Here is a 17,877-nt window from a genome sequence, read left to right as displayed (position 1 = left end):
AGATGCAGCACTAAAGCCATCCACAAGCAGCTTGGGGAAATTACTTACTCTTTTTGTGTCTTAGTGCCCAGTTTGTACTTCCTTTCTCCCACATGTCTGTCTTGTACACTTTGATTGTAAACTTTTTTGCAGCTGGTACGCTCATGTGTATGTTCCCCACCTAACACAGTGGGGCGCTTAAGAGATGCTGAACAACAAATAACCAAAAATCGAGACCATCTTAAAAACCATATGAGAGTTGGATGAATCATGCATAGAATTTGAGTCCAAGAATATTTGTTTTGATTTTGAAACAATTAGTTTCCTCAGACCTCTTCCGCATTGGTTTTCCGCGAACCCTCCGCAGGCTGGGTCTTAATGACACACTTGCCCAACAAACTGACTCCCCAAACTGACTTCTCCCCAGCTAGAAATAGGTTAAAAAACCATAAAGAAGCCTTTGGCTGGAGAAGATTGGCCAAGCAACACTTTAATTTAAACAAACCTTCTGTCTGCTATCCAAAAGATGACTGAGCCAGCAAAATTCAATGAGAACTTCGCATGCTGCCTCAAACAGACATCTCATCAATTCTGAAGCACAATTTTAATTTTATCTGGGAATAAAGAATAGCCCCCTACACTCTGTGCTGTCTCTTTCTGCAGAGACAAACACCTGTAAAAGCCCACAGAGCTTGGCAAACTAAGAAAATCAATGAACTTTCCTTTTCCCACCAATATCTAAATGAACATTTTTATGTGTTTTTTACCGCAGTAGCTGTTGAACAAAAGGTCAGTGCTGATTTGAAGTCAGTTTTTATAACCAAGATGGCTTTTAAAGAGGGAAACAAACACAGGAAATATTTCTTCCATCACAGGGAGTACAAAAAGATAAAAATATACACATCACTTTTGAGCATGATTATACGCAGCTCTGCCGAAAAAGCCATGTAAACTGAAGGGAGACTCAAGACTGTGGGATACAGCAGGGCTGGGGAGGGTAAGTTTGGATGGTAAATCAGCCTTTCTGTGTGACATGAATCTGACTGATGTTTTTAATTTTTTTAATCTCTAAAGAACAGACATGGAAAACATCATAGGGCTGATCTTTGCTCCCCTTTAATGTATGTGTTGTTAGTGTACATTATAGTACTTCCACTGGTGCATGGAAATGCCTGATTTAAGAAACAATGGAAAAGGAGGATTTCTGGTGAAAACTAGAATTTTGTATTTCTTCACGTATATTTCCAGGCTTTCAACCCGGTTAGTCTCTCCATGCACTTGATGCAACTTGCCTAAATCAGGCTGGAATATAAGGAGGCTTGTAAGATACTAGCTATGAATTAAGGCCATGATCCTTCAACTGCACCTACTAGTGCAGACTCAAACACCTGGGTTCTGCACCAGATTGTTACAGAATTAGGGCCCAAAAGACCACTCAAATCTAGGGCTTTTTAAAAAACATTTCACTATTGAAAATATAGGTCAACTTTCACAGAACATTGCTATGTTAATCACATTTTTCTCCTCAGGGCAGTCCATTCTGTTCCATTTTATTCTATATAGGTTCTTACCATGGTGAGTGTGTCTTACCTGAATGCTTGAATCCTCTGTCTTGTGAATATGGGTCTTTTTCTATTTCCAAGAGACGATATCTTAGCACTGAAAACCTGCCCCCAAAAAATCAGTCTCTCTCTCTCATACATACACCTCCTCTTTCTCTCCTCCCACCCCTCCATAGTGTTGGCTAAAGTGGATCAAACAGGGCAAGCTTTTTCCCATGGAATTCCCTGAATTGAAGCTTTACATACCCAATCAAATAAAGTATTACATGATACCCAATATAAATGTGGGGGGATTGTTTGGAGTTTTTTTGCAAATGAAGACATTCAATAGACATGCTAATTTCCAAACAGTTTTTCTGAAATGAACAATTTGTGAAAATGTTTTGGGGGGGGGGTTTCTAAACAGTTTGTAAACTTTTAGGATTTCTTACAGCCTAACACAGTTCTTCTTTTCTAAAGCAAGTTAAAATCCTATTTCCAAAAATACTGAAGGCTGAGTAAACATAAACATATAACTTGCCATGTAGGTTTTTTGTTTTGTTTTAGTCTCTCCTCTGGGAAGGAAGATCTTTCAGTTAAACCTGACTAAGGTGTGTTTAGTACCTAGTGCATTGCCAATGTAGTATGAGAGAACGATTGTTCTACCTGGCCTGCTGAGTTCAGTCTGTATTAACTGAAGGCACCTTTCCCTTGGGTGATTGCATACAAGGCGCATTTATTAGGTTACAAGCAGTTGTAGTTGAATCGCTCCTTCAGTTTATCAGGCAATGGCACATTTTGATTTCCTGATGTTTGAGAGTAACAGAGGAGCAATCGAGCATTTTTCAGGATAGAAATAGAGATGAACCCAAACTACAAGGTGAAATGCTGGCTCTGTTGAAGTGAATTAGAGTTTTGCCACTGGCTTCAGAGGGGTCAGTATTTCACCTGAGAACTCAATGTTGGTTTTCAAAGAGGTTCACATCTGGGGTTTGGTTTAGCTCATTATGCTGAGAGGTCATTCACCGATCGAAGTACAGATCTCAAACTTTGAAAGCTTGGAAGATGTTTGCATCTGGCTTGTCATTTCTGACTCCTCTTGTAACAAAACTCAGCTGTCAGTGCACAATAGGATACTATTTACCTGCATCTTAAGGGTGTTCCAAGGATGCTTGATGTTTGGAAGAGGTTTTGGTGCTATGGTGAGGGGTGGGGGGCAATGTTACTGTGAGGATGGAGTCTGCTCTCACACTGGCGTTGATCAGAAATAACCCTGTGGAGTCAATGGAGTTTTACAAGTGTAAAATCAACATAAGTGAGAGGAGAATCAGACCCAGAGATAGAAAACAACAAATAAACTCTGCATTTGATCTTTGGAGGTGAATGTAGTATTGATTGTCAGATGCTTTTATGACTTAAAATAGCAATGCATTAGGCCAAAGAGACTTATATCAGGGCTCTGTAACCATGTCCAGATTATTTACCGGGGGGGATTTTTTTACTAGTCTGGAAAAACAATGATTTCATTATTGTTGCTAGTAGTGGTAGTAGTAACATCTAAAATTAAAAAAAACCCTGTTATAACATTAAGGTTATGAATAAAATTCTTTGTGGGGGAAAAATCTATTAGCAACATCTTTGTGTCCAAAATATAGAAGGCTCTGAGAAGCCTGCTCTAGCTCACCAGGAGAATCAACGATATTAATCACACTCATGATGAGCATTCTACAGCTACGCTCAGGACTGATTCACTCCAGCATGATTGCTCTGTCTGGCAGAAAAAAACAAGTGTAATGTGACATCATCAATCTAAGACAGAGAATGGGATAGATTTTCTGATTACAAGGTTAAGTGATGCATCAAGAGGGAGCAAAGCTTGGTCATTGCTAATAATTTAAATTTAGGAAGACAGAGTACTATGACATTATCTGGATGGCATTAAAGAGTGGCTTTCTGCTACCAGCCATTTGTATGTGTCTTTTCTTTTACATAGCTGTATTTATTATCTCAGGAAGGAGGAAAAACAGGCTTAGGAAAACCAATCGGTTCAGCCCATTTGGCACCAGGATCAAGATTTAATCAAAAGATTCAAGTAATCCATTCATCCAAAGAGGTCCAAATTCTGCTGTCAGTAAAACCCTTGCAACCCCACAGAAGCCAATGGGATTCATAGGTCATAGTAGTGAATTTGACCCCAGGTTTGTAAATCCTGGACTCCATGCAACAAAAGGTTGAATTCCAACATTTGGCCATCCATCAGAGCTAGATGGAGCCAAATTCTGCTCTCAGCTACACTTGTGTAGATTCAACATAACTGCATCAAAGTCACGGCCTAAACATCCATGGTACTGAATTGCTCATGTGAGGTGTTCCATCCTCATTTGAATTCAGTGGAAGCTGAGGGTTCTCAGCAGCTCCCGGGAGGAGCTGAACACATTGAAAGATCAAGCCCTTCTGTCAAAATTGATCCCAGTGTTCCTAAGAGCAGAATTTTGTTCATTATCCTTCCCAGGAAGACAAGAACAGCTATATTGCATCAGAGCAATGGTCCATCTATCCCAGTATTCTGCCTTCTGACAGTCACCAGGGCCAATACCTTAGAGGGAATGAACAGAACAGGGAAATTGTCAAGTGATCCATCCCCAGTTGTCCAGTCCTGGCAGCCAGAGGCTTAGGGACACCTAGAGCATGAGTTGCAGCCCTGACCTTCTTGGCTAACAGCCATTGATGAACCTATCCTCCATGAACTTATCTAGTTTTGTGCACCTGTTTATAGTTTTGGCCTTCACAACATCCCCTGACAATGAGTTCCATGGATTTGACTGCATTGTGAAGAAATACTTGATTTTGTTTGGTTTTTAAACCTGCTACCTATTAATGTCACATAAGAACCAGGAGTCACCTAATGAAGGGATAAATCCAGCCATTTTGTTCCATGATGTTTATACTTGAAGTCTTTAGGATGAGATTGTAATCCTGAGATGCCTTCTTTTCTGCATGGAGATCTTCCTTTGCATGAGAGCAGGTGTTTATTAGAGGGCTTTCCCTTCACCCTTTCACCTGGTGCTTGTCATGCAGAAGACCAGAAGTCAAAGTGTAGACAATGTGATGTTTATGGGGGTTAGTTTCCAGAAAATGTGTTCCATAACTGGTGCCACCGAGCCTTGTTTTCCAGTGTCTCGTCTTCTTCCACCCCTCCCCTCGGAGGCATAATTATACCTGAAATGCACCCCCACAGTCCACCCCTTACAACTTAGGGTCATGTTCCATTTTGGGTCTGGGGGCTTCATCCCACTTCTTTGTACCCCATGTAAGGAGTGAGGTTGTGCTCTGAATAGGGACAGGCATTTCTTTGGTCTTTCTAGTGTTTTATACCTTCCCACCCCTCCAAGCCCCTTTGCCCCTCCTGACTTGCTGCTTGATTTTTTCCTTGAGAGAGGGGTTCAGGCAATCTTAAAGTGTGCTCTCAGTAACATTTTAACTGCTCTTCTCTGTTCCCATTGTATTAACAAATCCATCTGACTAAGCAGAAGCAACATCAGTGTCTGTCCACACATTAGTATGAGTATCAAAAAGTCAAACCTACAATTCTATCCCAGGCTAACGAACAGACCTATATACTAGCAGCAGGGATCTCCTCTTCTATCTTTATAATCGACCAAGTCATTGTAGTCCATTTTTTATTTGGAAAAAGCCTACTGGAAAAATATACATTTCAAATAAACTCCACTGCTAAGAGCTCTTTTTTGCTGTGCACAATGTATATTATTCAATCTCATCCCATTTCTTTTATGTGCTCTGGATCATGGTTTTGGGAAATGTTCATCTTGATCCTTGTTGTCCCACCAGCTCTCCAAAATTCAATGGAGAGAATCTGAGGGGAGTTTCTCCTGGCAACAATCCCATTCTTAACGATGCCCTTTCACAAACCAGAATATGTGTCTCTCTTAAGGAAAGGAATAAATTCCTCTCCTTATTTCATGAGAGACAGACTAGGTTGCAACCCACAGAATGATTTTTAATTATTTTTGATCTTCGTCATTAGGAAGATGAAAGATGACATCAGTTAAGACATGAAACTGATTTGATATGATTTTTTACTTTGTATTTAATCGTAAAACCTGATATGGCTAAAGCAGTACTAGTATGTAAGTGTGATATGAATATGAAGGGTCCAGACTCCTAAAGGGAGAGAATATCATGTTCACTACTTCCTAAAGTGAGAGCCTGGAGAAGGTAATATTACATGTTCAACATCACTATTTATTGTTTGTATTTTGGCAGTATCTAGAGGCCTGGCCCTATTGTGTAAGGCATGGGTGATAAAACAATGGACAAGCATTCAGGAGACCTGGTGTGAAATCCTGGCCCTACTGAAATCAAATTCAGAACTCCAGTTGACTTCAATAAAGCCAGGAGTCTATTCCTGACTGTGATAGCCTGCATTTTGAAGCCTAAAGCATCACTTAATCTCTGTGCTTTAGTTTACCTCTGTAATACAGTGATGATACTGCCTACTAACCTTGTTGAAGTAGTTTGAGATCTTTTGATGAAAGGAGCTATTCAACTGCAAAGTATTAGGGGCAACATTTTCAAAAATTCTTAAGTGACTTAGGAACCTAGGCATCAATAGGACTGTTTCCTAAGTCACTTAGACATTTTTGAAAATGTTGCCCTAATTTGTGGTGGTTATGCCGTTCCACAGCACCGAAGAAACCCCAGAGCACTTTGTACATAGTGATGCCTTTTTTTTACCCTAGTGCTGGCTGCATTTCTATGGTGAACACTCCTCACTTGTGCAGTTGTCCCACTATACAACATTGGAGGCCAAAACGTAAAGAACAGCTTATGCAATACCAACAAGAGTGGGTATTTGGGAATGCAGCGTTTCCTCAGTTGTCACTTGTCCAAGATACAGGTGTAACAACCTAATATTGTGAAAAAGTATCATGAGACTTTTTCCATGACTATGAATGTTTCATCTTAAAGATGGCAGCACCACTAGCGGTGCCCCTTTATTACTACATCTGGGCAGTGGTAGAGTATGTTCTTGGAAGAAAAAGCACCACCAAGCAAATCGATAATACACTACCTGCACCCTCTTGGGTTGTGTCCTATCCTAGTAATGACCAAACTCAGCTGTGCTTACTGTAGCTTAGGGGAGACAAGTTGAGTATATGTTTGCCATTTTACCCTCTGAATCACTTAAACGCTGTATATTACAACCACAGTTTGTCAGGCTGAGCAGTCTGTGGATAAGGTCTGACAGTCAGCCAAGAAAACCTGCACACATTTCTCATCTGAGATAATTCCTGGCTTTGATGGCTTCAAGTCTTTCATTTTAGAGACTTGTATTGATTGGTTTAAGAATTACACTCACATGCATTTGTACACAGCAGAGGAATATCAGAGCAAATTCTTCCCAAATACCATATCCCAGGGTGATGGGAATGATAGGCTGTTGCTGTTCTTGTTTACTAGTTCATTTTTTGAGCTATTCACATCTCACTCCAGCCAATTTTCTTTCAAAAGCATCTACTCTAATCCACTTAATTGTGTTTCCTAACCAAGGAGTGGGGAGAGATTTGTCTGTTGCCTTCACTGCCCAAATGAGACACATCTCCTCTCTCAATTTTTTTTCTGAGGTTGATAATATGGGGAGTGAATTTGTGCCTCTAACGCAATAAAAAATCAAATTGCAGTACCATAGGGGAAAGGATTAGTGTGTGGAGAAATTTAAAGGCTTAGAAAGAACTAGCTGTCCATTTTTCTAACCTTTATTAGGTAACAATTACTTTAAGTATAACCTTCCAATTTGGTCCAGACAGTATGATATGTACGACGCTGCACTGCACATAATGGCGTGGAAAAAAATATCAATTGAGTATGCTTCCCCCCTCTTATTAGAGCGTTTTCTCAATATTTATTGTCTCTGAATATAATAACATCTAAAAGCTTGGAAAACTCCTTTACGTACTCTACTCATCCAAGTCATTTTATTTAAATGGTAATTTTAAAAGGTTGGGTTCAAAAACACTGCTCTCCTGTAATAATTTGTCTCCAAGCTTGCAACAATTCTGTTTTGATAGCTCAGCCATTATAGAACAAGAGTTTAAGATATCTGATTATGTTTTGCATCTATTAATAATGCCATGTTAAATACCAGGTTTCTGAGAGGGATGTGGAACATGAGAATTGCCATACTGAGTGAGGCCTATGGTCCATCTAGCTCAATGTACCCTCTTCCAACCCTGGCCAATGCCAGGTCCTTCAAGATGGAATGAACAGAACAGATAATCATCAAGCGATCCATCCCCTGTCACCCATTCCCAGCTTCTGGCAACAGAGGCTAGAACCTTGAAGGATAGTTGCCTCCCTATAAATCACTAGACTCCTGCTGCATCCTGTGGTCTAGAAATTTCCTTAATTGTTTTCCGTTTCTCAGGTTCCACATGGAGTCCCCCAGAAGAAAGATGTTTAATGTAAGGGATCTGAGTTCTTCTCATCTTCAGCTTGTCTGCAGCTATCAGCTTGCCTGTTACTCTGTTCCCAGCACTGCAGGAGTTGTTGCAGTTCGGTGTCATGGTCTTGGATGGCCTCTTCCTTGACATCTTCTACTACAATGAGAACATCATCAGCTATAACCTGGAAGTCTGGGTGAGGCACTGAGTTTAGACTGGAACACTGTTGGGGCTGGGCTGTTGTCCATAAGCATTTGAACCCAGAAGCCACTCTCCAAAAGGTGAGGCAAAGGCTGCCAGGTGGCTCATCTAACAGCAATCCATTCTGGCACATTCAGATATCTCAAATAGCGAGCACACTTGAGCTGGACGAATTAACCACTATATCCTCAGTCATAAGTAATAAGTACTGACTTGTTTTCAGTGCTCTGTTCAGTGTGTTTTGGCCACTGCAGATCCCCCATTTACATAAAGGTTTTCTCACCTATGTTAAGATGATGATCCACTCTGTGCTAGTTTCAGGAGAGGTAATGCGTCTTTGCAGGTTGGCCAGTCCATCTTCTGTGGCTCCATCCGGGCTAGTGGAACACTGCATTTTGGTAGTCTTATGAACTGTACATAGGAACCTATGTTTAACATCAGCTTGGCCTTGAGGTGTAAATCTCCTTGTAATGTCCCTTATATTCTATTAGAATGCTAGCAACAGTGTCTCACCCCCCATGCCTTTTACTAAATGAAATTGTAAGCAAGCTTTATTTTCATTTTCTTCCAAGGTCAGTTCTGTATACGGATTCAGTTCTTGTGTCCATTTCTTGCATACTTCTGCAAAGTGTGTTGACTGGAAATCCAGCATTCCTGGTCAGCTGAGTCCCTCAGTGCCACCTGTTCATTCTGTTTCTAGGTCCTGCTTTGTTTCCCTGTTACTCAAACTCTCGATCTTGCTGGGAGTCTCACTAGATTGAACTCTGCCACCATGTAGTGGGTAATAACATGAAAGGACTCCATCTTGTAAAACTAAACTGGCTCTTTATTAAAAGAACTATTTTCAGAGATGCTGTAACAGCAGCTAGTCTTCTAGCCATGTAAACACAGAATGATAACCAGAGCCTTTTCCACATTCTTCCTTCCTTCCTTCAAGTCCCATGCAATTTAGTTAAACACAAGGAAAAAAGTCATAACTGTTTGGTGCCCCGTTCGGATTTTGCTGGACTTTCTAAGTGTTTTTTAAAAAAATGGGATGAAGTCCTGGGGTGAAATAGTGCGAGTTTTACCATTGACTTCTTGAGCAGGACCATGAATTCACCATGGAAATATTTTAAATATTAATGTAAATGTAAGCATAGGATGGGCAATGTGTACTATCCCTTTAAGGGTCATCTGGAGCCAACAGCCAAAGCAGTCTGGATGCAATCAAGGAGCAGCCTGCTCCATCCTTGGGGCTGGGTTATATATACAGGAAAAGATGTGTGGCAGAGGGGACCAGAAGCCGTGCTGAGTGCTGCAGCTTCCAGGTCACTAGCCTCACCTGGGCCATTAAGACTTTTGTTTTGCTGACTAGAAGTTTCATTGCTGTAGCTCTGAGAAAGGGCATTATGAACTGAGTTAAATGACTCCTCCCCGATCTGATTTCAAAGGAAAAGGGAGAGCACCTGCCTACTCCTAGAACAATAGGAGAACTAAGGACTCTACAGGCTAGGGTCCATTTTGGAGGCCTTCTGAAGAGGCAATGCTTGGTGTTTTTTGGTTCTAATGTCCTCTTTCTCAGATCCAGTACAGTAGGTAACTTACATGTGAGCATAAAGATCTGTAGTTTTCCTTCATGACATAATAGTAAAATAGCTTGCCTGAGAGAGATTCTCTTAGGGTGTTTATATGAACCCATCCTTAGAGGAACCTGAAAAGGGTCAGAGTTATTACCAGTGACAGTTATGCTAGTATTGCTTTAACCTTAGACTATATACATGTAACCATTCTGCCCCTCTGAGTTGGCAGCAACAAGGGCCGGGTTCAGTATCCAGGAGTTCCGTTTCAATAACATAATGCCAAACCAGCTCGAGCCTCCACCCAGTGACCTGGGAAAATCTTACACACACCCCTAGGCGCCTCAAAGAGGCAATGCTTCCCCTCTCGCAAGCACAGAGTCTTGGTGTAGCAGAAAAGATTTAATACATGAGATAAACAACAAACACTAAATTGGGAAAAACACCTCAGCTAGAGTTCATAGACCAAACCGTGAGCAAAGACCCACCCCAGGAAATTGGGCTGTGTCCTCTTTCCTGGGCTCTTGAGTCCAGCAACCCCCAAATCACCCACAGTCTCAAAAGTCTCTGTCCTGGGTCCGTGCAGCCCCAAAGTTCGAGAGTCTATCTTCAGAGGTCTCCCCCCCCCCCCCCAGCCTGGTAGAAAGGGGCACCTTACGTGGTCCGGGGCCAACTGCCCTGCCTCTCCGTGGGTTCTGCTCCCGCCTTCTCCACGAACTGCTCCGCTTTACCAGCCGCTCCACTCTGCTCCTCCAGCCGTCCTCAGAAACTGCTCCGCTCCGCCAGCTGCTCTGCTCCACCAGCTGTCCTGTGAGCTGCTCCAGTTGTCCCTGCAAACTGATCGGCTCTGCTCACTCTATGGGCCGCTCCACCCGTCTCACAGCTACTCCGCTCTGCCAGCCGCTCCACTGCCACCAGCTGTCCCGTGATCCACTCCAGCCGTCCCCACAACTGCTCCACTCCGCCAGCAGCTCTGTTCCACAGTATAGCTTTGGGCTCCCCAGTAGTTAGCACAGTACTCAGTGCTCTCAGCTCAGTGATTTTAGCTTTTTAGTGATTTTCAGCTCTTAGTGATTCCAGCTTATAGTAGGGGAGCCCCAGTGCTAGTGCACCATTAGCCCAAAGTGATTTCAGCTCAGCAACCTGTATTTAAATTCTTAAAGGAATAAAAAAATCAACTCTGACATTCCACAGTGGAGAGAGGAGGGGCTAGAACTGGTGCTTCTGGCTCCACAAGGAGACTGCACCACCAGGCACAGATACCTATCCCCAGCCTCTCTCAATTCTCTGGGTTTTGGAACCCATGTCCCTTGTCTAGCAAGTACCACCCAACTGAGGGTGAGTAATTTGTCACCAAGCAGTCCCACAGCTTGGCAGTCTGGGATAGGGTAGGCGTGCCTATGCAAATACACTCTCTGAATTTCTTTCCACCAGATGTCAGTGTAGAGCTTATCCTGACTCTGCTTACATCCTCCCCCCAGCCAAGAATTTGTCGTCCCGACAAACCACATTCCCTACTATACCAACTTATTGGTCCCCTCCAAAAGGCATTAGATAGCCCACTTTAGCTTTCACAAACCTGTGTGCTAAATGTATAGGCTCCTCATTAATCACCCCAGGTGCATCGTAAGTTAACCGTTTCACTGGTCTTATTACCCTGTCTCGCCTATTGAGAATCTCTGTTGCTATGGTAGAGGGGACATCCTCTTGAGTGATGGATGGGGAGGTTTCCTGTGAGTTCCCCTCGGGTACTGGCATAGGCCCCTGCATTTCTAGTTCTAACAGTGGAGGGTCGCAGGTGCTCTGGACATCCTCCATCTGTATGTCACCACTGTCCAATAGTCTGTGTAAGTCATTACACGGGGGTCCCACCAGTGGCTCAGGGATGTCAGGAATGGGCCTAAATACTTCTGCCATAGGGTTTAGGGCGGAAGAGGATGTGCTCTCTTCTGATTCAGCGGATCGAGACTGAAATCTTGTCTTCATCCCAGGATACACCATGGTTGTGTCTTCCTCCTCAGACTCACTCTCAGATGTGCTGAGTAGGGGTAGGTTAGCTGCAGGGAGCCGGCTGTCCACGTTGGAAGGCGGCTTTGGCACAGCACCTTCGTTCTGCCCAGTTGCCCGGTTGTGGCCAATCTCATAAGGGCTGCCTACCAATTCCCCCACAGGGAGCAAAAGGTTTCTGTGCACGGTCTTGGTCTGCCCTGTACCCTCTTCAGGTTTGATCTTATAAACCGGCAGGTCTCCTAGCTTTTCCATCACTAGGTAAGGTATTGCCTTCCACCTGTCAGCTATCTTGTGTTTGCCAGCAATACCCAAATTTCGCAGCAGGACTCTGTCCCCTGGCTGGAGCTCTTGCAGACGTACCCTAGCATCATATCAATGTTTGTTGCGGCCTGCATTCTTCTGAGCTGCAGGTGTAGCTAAGTGATAAGCATCCCGCAGCTTTTCTCGTAGTCGGGATAGATATTGCTGGTGAGTGTCATAGCTATCTCCATCCTCAGATACACCAAAGCACAGGTCTATGGGTAATCTTGGTTCTCGCCCAAACATTAAGAGATATGAGGTGACTCCCGTAGCGTCGTTCTTTGTGGCGTTGTAGGCGTGCACTAGAAATGCGACATGTTGGCTCCAGGTTGCCTTCTGCTCTGGCCGCAAAGTCCCTAACATATCTAACAGGGTTCGGTTGAACCTCTCTGGCTGAGGATCACCCTGTGGGTGATAAGGCGTTGTCCTTGACTTTTTAATTCCTGCTATCCTCAGCACCTCCTTCCGAAGGTGACTCTCAAAGTCTCATCCCTGATCCGAGTGTATCCGGGCTGGGAATCCATAAACTGAGAAATATTTTTCCCACAGTACTCGAGCGACGGTAGTGGCCTTCTGATCACGTGTGGGGTATGCCTGCGCATATCGCGTATAATGGTTGGTCACTACTAGAATGTTCCCAATATTCTTCTTGTCTACTTCTAAGGACAAGAAATCAATGCAAACCAGCTCCAGAGGTTTGTTGCTGGTGATGTTCTTCAGATATGCGGCCCTTGTGGGCAGAGTTTTCCTTTGAACACATCAAGCGCAGGTGTCACATTTTCTGCGAACATCTTCGGCCATCCGAGGCCAATAGAACCTACTACGGATAAGTTCCAGGGTCCTCTCCATCCCTAAATGTCCAAAATCATCATGCAGGACCCTCATGGCCAGGGCTCTGTACTCTTTTGGCAGCACTAGTTGATTCCGTTGCTTTTGTAGAGGGTCTGTGGTCACGCGGTGTAGCACTCCCTGAATCAGTTTCAGTTTGGTCCATTCTCTCAATAGTAGTTTACCCTCTGGGGTAGGTGGGACAACCTCAGCTGGGCCTCGCCCCTCTCTTTTGGCAAGTAGTGTATCACAAATGTCAATATCTTGCAGCTGGGCTTCCTGCCAGTCAGCCGCATTGAGCATGGGCAAGGGAGATTGGTCCAAAGCAATATAGTTCACTGAAGCAGAAGGCACGCATTCAGGGGGCAGGCCCAAAGCTTCAGCAACACATCCATGAAGGCTCTCAGGGGCCTCCGGCTCTCGGCGACTCACACTGCAAATAGCTCTCATGCCATCCGTGGGTATCACAGCAACGTCAGGGGCCTGCGGACGTCTGGACAAGGCATCTGCATCTACATTGCTCCTCCCTGATCGGTACTGAATGCTGAACTCATAGCTAGCCAAGTCAGCCACCCATCTCTGGCCTGTAGCATCCAATTTAGCACTTGTTAACACATAGGTCAGTGGGTTGTTGTCTGTCCACACCTGGAACTGAGCACCGTACAAGTAGTCTCGAAATTTCTCAGTGATGGCCCATTTCAAGGCCAAGAACTCCAGCTTGTGGATGGGGTAGCGAGTTTCACTGTCAGACAGTCCTCAGCTGGCAAAGGCTACCGGTTTGCATTTGCCTTCCACTTCCTGATACAGTACTGCTCCCAGACCCTCCAGACTGGCATCAGTATGCAGGATAAACGGTTTTCTTGGGTCAGCAAAGACTAGGATGGGAGCATGAGTTAAGCGAGTAATGATTTCCCGAAAAGCTCTCTCACATCTTTCATCCCACCATGGCCCAAATGGTTCGAAGGGGCCATAGTGTCTCTGCAAAGGAGGTTTTGGAGGCCTCCGCTTATTCTGGGTCTTAGATTTGTTCTTGTTGGACTGGTATCCCCTGGTAAGATCATTCAGAGGTTTTACAATCATAGCATAGTTCTTCACAAATCTGCGGTAGTAGCCACTAAATCCAAGAAACGTCTTGAGTTCTCTGTAGTTAATGGGACATGGCCAGGTAGTGAGTGCTTCTATTTTATCGGGGTCAGTACTCACACCCTCTTGGGACACGATGTGACCTACATACTTCACTGAGGTTTGGCAGAACTGGCATTTATCAATTGAAAGCTTCAAACCGTATGCCTCCAACCTATCGAGCACTTTAAGAAGTCTTTCTTCATGTTCCTCCAGGGTTCTTCCAAACACAATCACGTCATCCAAGTAAACTAACACCTGCAGTAAATTCATGTCTCCCACGACTTTTTCCATAAGTCATTGAAATGTGGCAGGGGCCCCAGAAATCCCTTGTGGCATGCGTTCGAACTGGTAGAACCCTAACGGGCAGGTGAAGGCTGTCTTCTCCTTATCCTCTTCTCCCAGAGGGATCTGGTAGTATCCCCTCCGAAGATCCAACACAGAGAACCACGGACTACCCAGCAAACAGTCCAAGGCATCTTGTACTCGAGGCATGGTGTATTGATCAACTGTAGTGCGCCTGTTTAGGGTGCGGTAGTCAATACACATCCGGATTTTTCCACTCTTCTTACGAACGACCACAATGGGTGAGGCATAGGGGCTTCGTGACTCTGTGATGATACCATTCGCGATCAGCTCTTGAAGATGATGGCGCACGTCTTCCATCTCAGAGAGGGCAATCCTCCTAGACCTCTCCCTGAAGGGTCGGGGATCTTGTAGCCTGATATGGTGTTCCATTCCCTTTGCACATCCCACGTCCCACTCATGTAGTGAGAACACCTTGGATCTCTCGCAAAGCTTCTTCCTCAGGCGATCCTTCCACTCCTCAGACAGCGGTGAGTCCCCGAAGTCAAACTTCGCAGGATCTATCATTGGAACTTCAGCTTCACACTGGGGTCTCACAACGCTTTCAGGCTCAAAAATGTCTGCAATCTTCTGCCCTGGTTTTACAAACACATCATGGCGTGTTTCATTAGCAACCAGTATCATCACCTCCTCCTGGGCTTCAGCAGGTAGGGTTATGACTCCACTGAGAACCAGAACTCCTTCTGGGAGCCCTCCCTTGGCTGGCTGCTCTACCACAGCTAATGTTCCCTTACTGCCTTTTAGGCAGGTACTCCTGACAATCACCTCCTTTTCTGACATGGCAGGCACCACTAAAGGGACCGGGCCCGCATACCTCAGTGCTCCTACTGGCAAATCAGGCATCACTTTTCTTGTGTCCTCAATTTTTCTGTAAGCCGTGGCACAGTGTGTGTATATCACCAAGGTGTTCAGATATTGGTCTCCTGCTTGCTGTCTGCAGTAATCGGCTAGTATCCTAAAGAGGCTGGAGTTGGTCCCTATTAGCACCGACACATCAGAGGCTCCTTTGGGGTCAGGGCATATTAAAGCAGCAGTGTCCACCTCCTGTCTTACCCCAGCAATCTCTTCTGGGAATTCCAGGTGTACTATGACATAGCCCTGATAAGGGTATTCATCCATGCTGAGGCCACATAGGCCAAGCCCTGTCAGGGGCCGTATAGGCAGATGCCCAAGCATCTGCTGGTAGAAAGACTGGAATATGATAATCACGTGGGATCCAGTGTCAAGCACTGCTCTACATTCTGTCCCTTCAACCTTTACAGTGACTTCCGCTCGGGGTCCTATCAATCCTGGGGGGATTCGGGCCGCATGGTTCCTTCCAGGGGAGCCTCCGCATCCTGCAGGCCTAGGCGGCTCCCTTCCCAGGCCCTGGGGCCGTTTCCCGGCTTTCCCCAGGTGGTCCTCAGCTTTTGATATACCAAGATGGGATTCTCTGCATTCTGAAACCTTGCAGCAATGTGCCCACTCTGGCCACACCAGTAGCAGAAGAAGGATTGTCCTTTCCCTTGCTGTCGAGGGGGTGCAGATGTTCTAAACGTAGTCCTCTGGACCATGGTAGCAGAGGGTTCCTTGCACCTTGAAGTCTTTGCTGAATCGAGGGTACTCTCTAGTTCAGTCACTTTCTGTGTCAAGGCCTGCACTCGCTGAGTAAGTTCCTCTTGAGGATTCACCATTAGTGCCTTGGGTGTCCATGTGGATGTTGTGCCAGTTGCTTGGTGTTGCTGCACCTCCCAAACCTCGCCAGCTGCCTGCCTCTCTTCTTCTTCTCGGACCTCTTTTATCAGGCGAGAGTAACTTGGTGGATTATCTTGCCGTTCCCTTAATCAAAAGTGGAGAAGGATTGGGTTCTGATATTGAATTCCTCTCACAATCTGAGCCAATCTAGTCCAGTCCATTTGCTCAACGGCTACTGCTCCCCTCATGATGGCTCTCTGTAATAATTTCTCCAATCTTTGGACATAGGCAGAAACCTTCTCTCCCTTTTGTTGCCTGGCATTGAGGAATTTGCAATAAACATCCTCTGAACCCTCAGTTCTCCCAAAGGCATGGTCCAGGGCCTCTAGGCAGTCCCTCACCTTGACCCCAGGTTTACCGAGCTTCAGGGTGCGAATCACATCTAGAGCTGGCCCCCTGAGACACTCTACTAGTCACCTTCTCTTTTCAGCCTCAGGCAACGCCCACTCCTGCAGCATCTCTGTGGTGTGCTCCAGCCAGGGTTCAAATGCTTCCTCCCCAGGTATTGGGGTGGGACCCCCAGAAAACAACCTCAGTTTATGATAGGGGCTTGACTTGGGGTGGGGTGGCATGACCTTCCCTAATGCTTGCCCCAAAGCCTTCACCCACTCATCAGGTGAAGGAGCAGTCCCCTGTTGTGGGGCTCTCGGCTTAAGGCCCAACAGACCCGGCATATCAGCCAAAGTTTTTTCCTCTTTCCCCAAAAAGTCTGACATTTTCTTTAAAAACTCTACATCAGCAGTAGGGGCTGGTGAGGGCTGGCTCCCAGTGGTTATTACCTTCCACTCACCATCATCCACTGCTGTCGTGCCTGGAACCTTTAGAGGGTCCACAGCCGAGGGCAGCTCACACAATACAGCAAAAGCGCCCTCTTCCCTCACAAAAATGCGCCCACGCATTTTGCACTTACACAGGTACTCAGTGGATGACCTTAAGATAGGTTCTATTGAGCCCTCATCGACTGCCTCCAGCACCCCCGTTACCAGAAGACAGTTCCTGGGGTCAATATTCATCCCCTTGCACCAATACTCTAACAAGTGTAAAGCCATTATACAAACTCTAATCTTTTCCCAATACAACAGATCAAAAACAACAAGGTAATTAGGGGTTTTCCCAATTCAATGGATCACTCAAAATGTGCTTGCGAGGGGTACTGACCTAGGATATCCCGGACGAGCCCCCAAAATGTAACCCTTCTGCCCCTCTGAGTTGGCAGCAACAAGGGCCGGGTTCAGTATCCAGGGGTTCCGTTTCAATAACACAATGCCAAACCTGCTCGAGCCCCCACCCAGTGACTTGGGAAAATCTTACACACACCCCTAGGCACCTCAAAGAGGCAATGCTTCCCCTCTCGCAAGCACAGAGTCTCGGTGTAGCAGAAAAGATTTAATACATGAGATAAACAACAAACACTAAATTGGGAAAAACACCTCAACTAGAGTTCATAGACCAAACCGTGAGCAAAGACCCACCCCAGGAAATTGGGCTGTGTCCTCTTTCCTGGGCTCTTGAGTCCAGCAACACCCAAATCACCCACAGTCTCAAAAGTCTCTGTCCTGGGTCAGTACAGCCCCAAAGTTCGAGAGTCTATCTTCAGAGGTCTCCCCCCCCCCAGCCTGGTAGAAAGGGGCACCTTACGTGGTCCGGGGCCAACTGCCCTGCCTCTCCGTGGGTTCTGCTCCCGCCTTCTCCATGAACTGCTCCGCTTTACCAGCCGCTCCACTCTGCTCCTCCAGCCGTCCTCAGAAACTGCTCCGCTCCACCAGCTGCTCTGCT

This window comes from Gopherus evgoodei, chromosome 4 (assembly GCF_007399415.2).
Source record: "Gopherus evgoodei ecotype Sinaloan lineage chromosome 4, rGopEvg1_v1.p, whole genome shotgun sequence".
Lineage (NCBI taxonomy): Eukaryota > Metazoa > Chordata > Testudines > Testudinidae > Gopherus > Gopherus evgoodei.
This window is presented reverse-complemented; position numbering follows the sequence as displayed.